Raw genomic sequence first — 9195 nt, forward strand, 5'->3', positions numbered from 1 at the left:
ATAAATGTCGCGCGTATGCACAAATTTTACATTAATTAAAATAAATGTCATTACCTTCCTTTTTATTTATTTATGTGGCATTACTTTATTAATTATTATGTTGTTCATAGGTCATACATGAAGGTTATCTAATACACCCGTTAAATATATATAAACATGTAAGTAGGTATAACTAAACATAACCGAATAAGACTATAAGGCAAGTCATAATTTTAGTTTAATAAATTAACATCACATAAGGGACGCAACATATGTTATAGAGCTCAAAGACATTTTACCATTTAGCATAAACCCTTTAAAGAACCCTAATGATAATTTAATATCAAATCATGCAAAATTCATTATATTATCAAGCTGCCATTAAATCACAAATAACAGCCATTGCATACTCTCCTATATAAACTAAAAGAATTCATAGTACATAATTTAAATAAAAATCAAATATGCATCATTGGTGCTATATAACATGGCCGTACCTACTATCAATATATATATATTTGTAACTAATGCTTATTTATCCAAAATTTTAAGGCCACACTTAACTTATGCGTACATGCCAAGTAATTAACCAAAACAATTTTAAAATGTATTTAATACTTGTTACCTTTCATCACCGAATGGTAATACTTAAATCTAAGTTCACTAAGTATTATAACTATGCACATACGAGCCTAAGCCAAAGCATAAAAAGCAAATTCACATATGTATACTTTATCTTAACTTAATCACATCCAAACTAATTTAACATGCTTACGACCGATTCTACCATGTCACTTACTAAGTCACAAACCAACCTTAATATACAATCACATAGCACCACTTATAAATGTTCATAGCATACGACACTCGGATAGTCACACAAGTTGTATAATGCCAATGTCCCAGATGTGGTCTTACATGTAGTCACATATCGATGCCACTGTCCAGATAGGGTCTTACTCGTAAACACATCTCGAAATCACATATCGATGCCATGGTCTTATTCGCACACATATATTAGAATCCTATGTCATGACATATGTGTCCTAACTATTCCTAAGGTTCATACGGTGCTTTCGAATGTCGTAACTCGGTCGAAACGATTGCATGAACATAGTTACCATGCTTACACATTCAGCATTAGCAAATATTAATTCATATATTTCATATTAGCATATATACTTTACATTTAATTAAAATTAAGTATGTCTATTTGCTTATAAACTTACCTCGGATGTTATAAAACGGAATAGGGCAGCTAGTCGACGACTTTCGTTTTCCCTCGATCCAAATACGAATTCTTTGGTTCTTGATCTAAACATATTCAAATTAAGCTCTTCCAAACATATTTTCATTCAATTTAGTCCAAAAACACATAAATAGGAAAATTACCATTTTACCTCTGATATTTACAATTATTACAATTTAGTCCCTATTGCACAAAACACAAAAAATGCAAAATTTCCTTATACTCATGTTAGGCCGAATTTTACCCATACTCATACCAATCCATATATTCCATTTATTTCACATGTTAGTCCCTCAAATTATTATTTTTGCAATTTAGTCCTAATTACTCAAAATTATCAAAAACTCCAATACAAAATATGTTAATCTAAAACATATCTTTTATATTTCATCATCAAACAACAAAAATCACAAGCTATCAACAATGGCACAACTCAAAATATTCATCAAAATAAAAAATTAAAGCATGGGTCTTGAAGATTACTAAGCAACGATCTCAAAAACGTAAAAATTATCAAAAACCGAACAAAAATGAACCTTATTGAGCTTAAATATATGTCGAAACCTAGCTTGGATTCTTTCTGTTTCTTTGTTTTAGCTTCGGTTAAAAAGAATGAATAAAGAAGACATAGTTTTATTTTATGATATATTAACATATATATTAACTTATTACTAATTTACCTAATTATCCTTAATGAAATAATAATGAAATTATATAACATATGTCTATTACCATCCAAAAATCATGTTAATGGAATAATTTCAACATAAATACCCCAAATTAGAAAACCATTAGTAATTCGGCCCTTATACAATTTACCACCTAATTTTTATTTTATGCGATTAAGTCCTTATATTTAATCGGATACCTAAACAACAAAATTAAATCACGAAAATTTCTCAGATATAAATTCACACAAAATAAACACAGAAAATAATTTTTAAATATTTTTCTGACTCGAATTTGTGGTCCCAAAACCACCATTCTGATTAGGGTCTAAATCGGGCTATTACAACTCTCCCTTATTAAGGATTTTTGTCCCCAAAAATCTTACCGGTGACTAGGTTCGGATAGCGTTCTCTCATTGCATCTTCTGACTCCCCCATTGCTTCTTCAACCCCGTATTTATGCCATAGTACTTTAACTAACAGAATTTTCTTATTTCACAACTCTTTAATCTCACAAGCTGGAATACAAATCGGTTCTTCCTCGTATGTCATATTGGGCTTAACCTCAACCTCAGTCGGGCTAATCACATGTGAAGGGTCAGCCCGATATCTACGGAGCATCGAAACTTGGAATACATTGTGGATCTTTTCTAACTCAGGTGGTAACGATAATTTGTAAGCAACTGGCCCGATACGCTCTAAAATTTCATACGGTCCAATGAATCTTAGACTCAATTTACCTTTACGACCAAATCTGAGTATTTCCTTCCACAGTGAGACTTTCAAGAAGACTTTATCTCTGATCTAAAACTCTATATCTTTACGTTTCAAGTTCGCATATGATTCTTGATGATCTGATGCTACTTTTAAGCTTTCACGGATTACTTTCACTTTCTGCTCAATTTCTTTGATCAAGTCAACCCTGTGTATATTATTTTCACTGAGCTCAGTCCAATACAATGGTCTATGGCATTTACAACTGTACAAAGCTTCATAACGTGCCATTTTGATACTCGACTGAAAGCTGTTATTATACACAAATTCAATCATAGGTAGGTATCGTTCCCAAGTACCTTCAAACTCGAGAATGCAACATCTCAACATATCCTTAAGTATCTGAATGATTCACTCAGACTGGCCATCTATTTGCAGATGGAAAACAGTACTGAAATTTTATACCTGGTGCATCTTGCAGTTTCTTCCAAAACTGCGATGTAAACCTCGGATCTCTATCTGAAACAATAGATATAGGCACACCATGTAATCTCACAATCTGAGAAACATACAATTCAGCCAGCTTATCCAATGAGTAGTCTGTACGTATCAGAACAAAATGAGCCGATTTAGTCAATCTATCTACAACAACCCAGTTTGCATCTTTCTTGCTCGGTGTCAACGGTAAACCAGATACAAAATCCATCGTGACTCTGTCCCACTTCCACTCAGGTATCATAATCGACTGAAGTAATCCTGAAGGTACCTGATGCTTGGCTTTTACTTGTTGATAGACTAAACATCTTCAACAAAGTCAGAAATGTCTCGTTTTATACCATGCCATCAATAAAGATGTTTCAGATCATTATACATCTTTGTACTACCTGGATGAACAGATAACCGAATGCTATGGGCTTCAATCAAAATCATCTGAATCAACTCTGAATTCTTGAGAACGCATATTCGGTTTCTGAATCTTAAACAGTCATCAGCATCAACTCTGAATTCTGATTTAGCATCCGTTTCACACTGAGCTCGTTTTGCGATCAACTTATTATCAACCTTCTGGCCATCACAAATTTGTTGAATGAATAACGGTCTTGCTTTCAATTCAGCCACTATTGAACCATCATCAGACATTACGATATATGCGTATTCATTGCACGTAAAGAAAACAATGATTTTCGGCTTAAAGCATCAGCAACAAGATTAGCCTTTCTCGGGTGATAGTTAATTTCAAGCTCATAGTCTTTTAGCAATTCCAACCATCGGCATTGTCTCAAATTTGGATCTTTCTGAGTCATCAAGCATTTCAGGCTTTTATGATCAGAATAAACATGACATTTCTCACCGAACAGATAATGACACCAAATTTTCAATGCGAACACAATAGTTGCCAATTCCAGGTCATGTGTCAGATAGTTTTTTTCATGTGGTTTCAACCGTCTTGAGGCATAAGCTATAACTTTGCCTTCCTGCATCAAAACACAACCCAAACCATTTAAAGATGTGTCACTATAAATAAAAAATTCTTTATCTGATTCTAGCTTAACTAATACTGGAGCTTCGGTTAAAAGGGCTTTCAACTAATCAAAGCTTTTTTGGCACTTCTCTGACCATTCGAACTTAACCTCTTTCTACAATAGTTTTGTCATTGGAGCTGCAATCATAGAGAAACCCTTCACGAAGTGTCTATAATAACCAGCAAGTCCCAGAAAGCTTCAGACTTTAGAAACATTCTTCAGAGGTTTCCAATCAAGTATAGCTGAAATTTTACTTGGATCAACCCGAATACCCGATCTGATACCACATGACCCAGAAAAGTAACTTCGCTTAACCAGAACTCACATTTACTGAACTTCGCATACAACTGCTTATCTCGCAATGTCTGTAACACAAGTCTCAAGTGTTCGGCATGTTTAGTTTCATCATGAGAGTAGATCAAAATGTCATCTATAAACACAATCACAAACTGATCCAGATACGGTCTGAAGATTCGATTCATCAAATCCATGGAAATAGCAGGTCCATTAGTGTGTTCGAACAGCATAACTAAAAATTCATAGTGTCCCTACCTCGTTCTAAAAGCAGTCTTTGGCACATCAGAGTCTTTAACTCGCAATTGATAGTAGCCCAATCTCAAATTTATCTTTGAAAACACTGTAACCCCTTTCAGTTGGTCAAACAGATCATCAATCCGTGACAACGGATACTTATTCTTTATAGTCACTTTATTAAGCTGTCTATAATCAATGCACATTCTCATAGTTCCATCTTTCTTTTTCACAAACAGTACTGGTGCACCCCAAGGAGAGAAACTCGGTCGCGCAAAACCTCTATCTGTCAATTCTTGCAACTGAACTCTCAATTCTTTTAATTCTGTAGGTGCCATTCTGTATGGAGCTATAGTTATCAGAGTTGTCCTAGGCATTAACTCAATACCAAACTCTACCTCACGAATAGGTGGCAAACCTGATAATTCTTCAGGAAACATGTAACACCCCGAACCCGAGACCGACACCGGAGTCGAACACGAGGTGTTAACAGACTTTAAACCCCTTATAAAAAAAAATTCCCAGACACTGCCAATCTGCGTACTAGTCGCTTTAAAAATCATATCTTGAGTTTCACAACTCGAAAATCAGTTTCGTGATTTTTCCCTGAAAATAGACTCATATGCCCATCTACATATTTTTTTCTAGAATTTTTGGTCGGGCCAATTAGTACAGTTTATTATTCAAAGTCTCCCATGTTACAGGGATCGACTACCCTGACCTTTGCGCATTACGACTTGGATATCTCCTTGTACAGGGCTCCAATACTGATGCCGTTTGTTTCTTTAGAAACTAGACTCAGAGAGGAATCTATACATATATGGTATGACTCCTAATTATCTCTGGTTAATTTATAGTGAATTTCCAAAGTCGGAACAGGGAATCCAGAAACCGTTCTGGCCCTGTCTCACGAGAACCTGAATATCACTTAACATACTGTCCGTATGATTGTTTCGTTACTTTCCTATGAAGGTAGATTCATCAAGGTTTGTTTACATAATTTATTCACTATTTAATCCTACTATTTTTAGTGATTTTCCAAATCTACATCACTGCTGCTGTCAGCATCTGCCTTTAAGGTAGACTTTACCTATTTCATGGTTTCCATGATTCAACTAGCCCTTTTTGCATAAATAGCACAATTTATGATAGTGGTTAACCATTCCCATGGCTAATCCTTGTCAAGCATATCCACACCGAATGATTATAACATTATACTCAAACACATATAAGCCATTTTCGCATGGCTATCCAAAATTATACAAGTCCAAAGGGTCCACGACCCACAACAAACGGGTAGTCCTATACATGCCATTTCGAAGTTCAACCAAAATTGTACCAAAAGGGGGCTTTGATAGTGTGGGCGACTTTGACCTCAAGATCCCGAGTCTGATAGCTGGAGAACCCAAATCTATAAAACAGAGGAGCAATGAAACGGAGTAAGCAATTTATGCTTAGTAAGTTTTGAGCAATGAATTCCAGCACAACAAAAGTATAGCATTCATATAGCTAAACGGATAGTTTCATATGCACAAATTTACGATATCGTACTTGCTTCACATTATCAACCCTTATGTACATACACAAAAGATCAACTCAGCCAAAGGCCGGTAGCTCGTTTATCAACTGAGCGAATACTTATTTGTAAGGGCTCAACTAAATTCAAGCACATACGAAACATACCTCAATGTTGGGATGTTTCGAGAGTATTAACTGGAATTTTACAGCAAGTTCATTCATTCCCAAATCACGTACCTTCGGAATTTAACCGGATATAGCTCCTCGTTCAAATGCCTTCGGGACATAGCCCGGTTATAGTAATTCGCACAAATGCCTTCGGGACTTAACCCGGATTTAGTAACTCGCACAAATGCCTTCGGGCTTAGCCCGGAATTAGTATCTCGCACAAATGCCTTCGGGCTTAGCCCGGAATTAGTATCTCGCACAAATGCCTTCGGGCTTAGCCCGGAATTAGTATCTCGCACAAATGCCTTCGGATCTTAGTCCGGATTTAGTATCTCGCACAAATGCCTTCGGATCTTGGATATTGTCACTTAGCACAAGCCTTCGGGACTTAGCCCGGACATCATTCAAATAACCATGCACTTTTAACAATAAATCATGGCCCATTCGTATTTCATTTTCGTTAGCAAAACTCAAACACAAGACATTTATCATTCTTGCAAATTCGGCTCAATAGCCACACAAAGAGCATGATTTTAATTTGCTTAAAACATGATCTAATCACATCATAATTTAAGCTCTCTTACTTAAGAACTTACCTCGGATGTTGTCGAACGATTCCGATGGCTATTCGACCACTATTTCCTTCCCTTTATCGGATTTATTTCCCCTTGGCTCTTGAGCTTAATTAAACAAATAAATTGATTTAATCATTTGAGCATCGAAAAGAGGATCATAAGGCACTTAGCCCATATTTATACATTAGACTTTAAAGTCACATACATGTGAAATCATGCATCAACTCAACATATTAACCCACACTCCCCTTTAGCCGATTGTCCTTACCTAGATATAGGCATCAATATGTTTGCCTCTAACCGAATTCATGCAACGCCAATCCATCTCATGTGGCCGAATATGCATGTCTACTTTGAGGCCAAATTATATTCTTAGTACCACATATAAATGACATACATTTTACTAACTAATGCATTACTTATTATAACTCAATATGTATCCATCATTTAGTCCATAACTAAACCACCACCATATATAAACATATACTTTGGGGTGATATATATATGTTTCATACCAATACATCATGTGCATATATATATATACAAGAGCCGAATCACAAGGCTAATTATAGCCATCTCATATATTTTCATCCCATACCCGAATGCACAAGTACATTATAATAGCTTCCAACTTAATTCATCATAAATTTCCCCCTTTTTTTCTTCATGGCCGAATGCTCCTTCTACTTTCACAAAGCATGAATTTCATCATCCAACTTACAAGCTTACAATCTCATGAAGTTTAACCTCATGGTGCCTATCAAACTCTCACTCATTAGCTTCTATCATAAACCTCCAACAACACCAAATAAACATATACTTTGGGGGTCTATGGTAGAACCAAGAAAGGAACTCATAGATATCAAGATGTGAGCAACTACCATTATTCATCTAAGTTTAGCATGAAACACAATCATCACCCTTATTAAGCTTTTATAGCCGAAAACCATACTCACCCCCAAAATCGAAATTTCAACATGGTTTACAAAAATCACTTGATAACTCACTCAATATCAACTAAAATTTCAAAAGCTAGTACAAACTTCCTTACCTTAATAGTGACCTAAGATGACCGATTGCTTCACTCCCTTCTTCTTCCTTTCAATTCGGCCAAGAAGAACCAAAAAACACAACTTGTTTTTCTTTCTTCCTTAGAACATTCGGCCAAGGGGAAATGAAGAAAGATGGACATTTTTTTTTGTTTTTCCTTCTTACTTTCACGGCAATGGGGAGGGGAAGAAACAATTACACACATCCTTTCCTTTTTCCATTTCTTTATTCCCCATACTTCTTATTATATTTTATCCTACATACCTCACTAGGCCAACATGTTCCCAACATGTTTCCACCCATAGCATGGCCGGCCACTACTTATTAGGGGGGGAATTTGACATGCAAGTCCCCCCTTTTTTCCACATGCACTAATAGGTCCTTACGCATTGACCTATCACATTTTAAAATTTTCTCACATAAGTCCTATTGACTTAATTCACATGCAATCGACTAAATCGAAGCTTGAAATTTTCACACATTCATAGTTACATATTCTAGACAATAAATATCACATTCAAACATTTCGGTGACTCGGTTTAACGGTCCCGAAACCACTTCTCGACTAGGGTCAATTTTGGGCTGTCACAAAACACATCTGGATACTCACATACAACATGTACTGATTCAATGTTTCTTTCGGCCACTATACTGTCAAGCACGTAGGCAAAATAAGCTTTACACCATTTTCTCACATATTTTCGAGCTAGAATCGAAGAAATTACTGCTGGTAAACCATACAAATCACTAGATTCAATCTGAATAACCTCATCTTTATGACTCTGTAGATCAATGGTCTTTCTCTTATAGTTCACAACAGCATCATGTAATGTTAACCAATCCATACCCAGAATTATGTCAAACTCATCAAATGGCAGCAACATTAAATCAGCTGGAAAGCACAAATCTTGAACCATCAGGGACAATTCTTAACATTTTGTCAACCATAACACTCCGACCCAAGGGGTTTGACACTCCAATCACAAACTCAGTAGACTCAACAGGCAGAATCTTTCTGAATACTAATGTCTCACACACATAAGAATGAGTAGAACTAGGATCAATTAATGTCTCACACACATAAGAATGAGTAGAACCAGGATCAATCAATGCAATTACATTAGTATCATAAAGACTGAATGTACCAGTAATAACATCTAGGGATGAAGCCTCCTCTCGCACTCGAATAGCATAGGCTCTGGTAGGTGCATGAGCCTCTG

This window comes from Gossypium hirsutum, chromosome A02 (genome assembly GCF_007990345.1).
Source record: "Gossypium hirsutum isolate 1008001.06 chromosome A02, Gossypium_hirsutum_v2.1, whole genome shotgun sequence".
Lineage (NCBI taxonomy): Eukaryota > Viridiplantae > Streptophyta > Magnoliopsida > Malvales > Malvaceae > Gossypium > Gossypium hirsutum.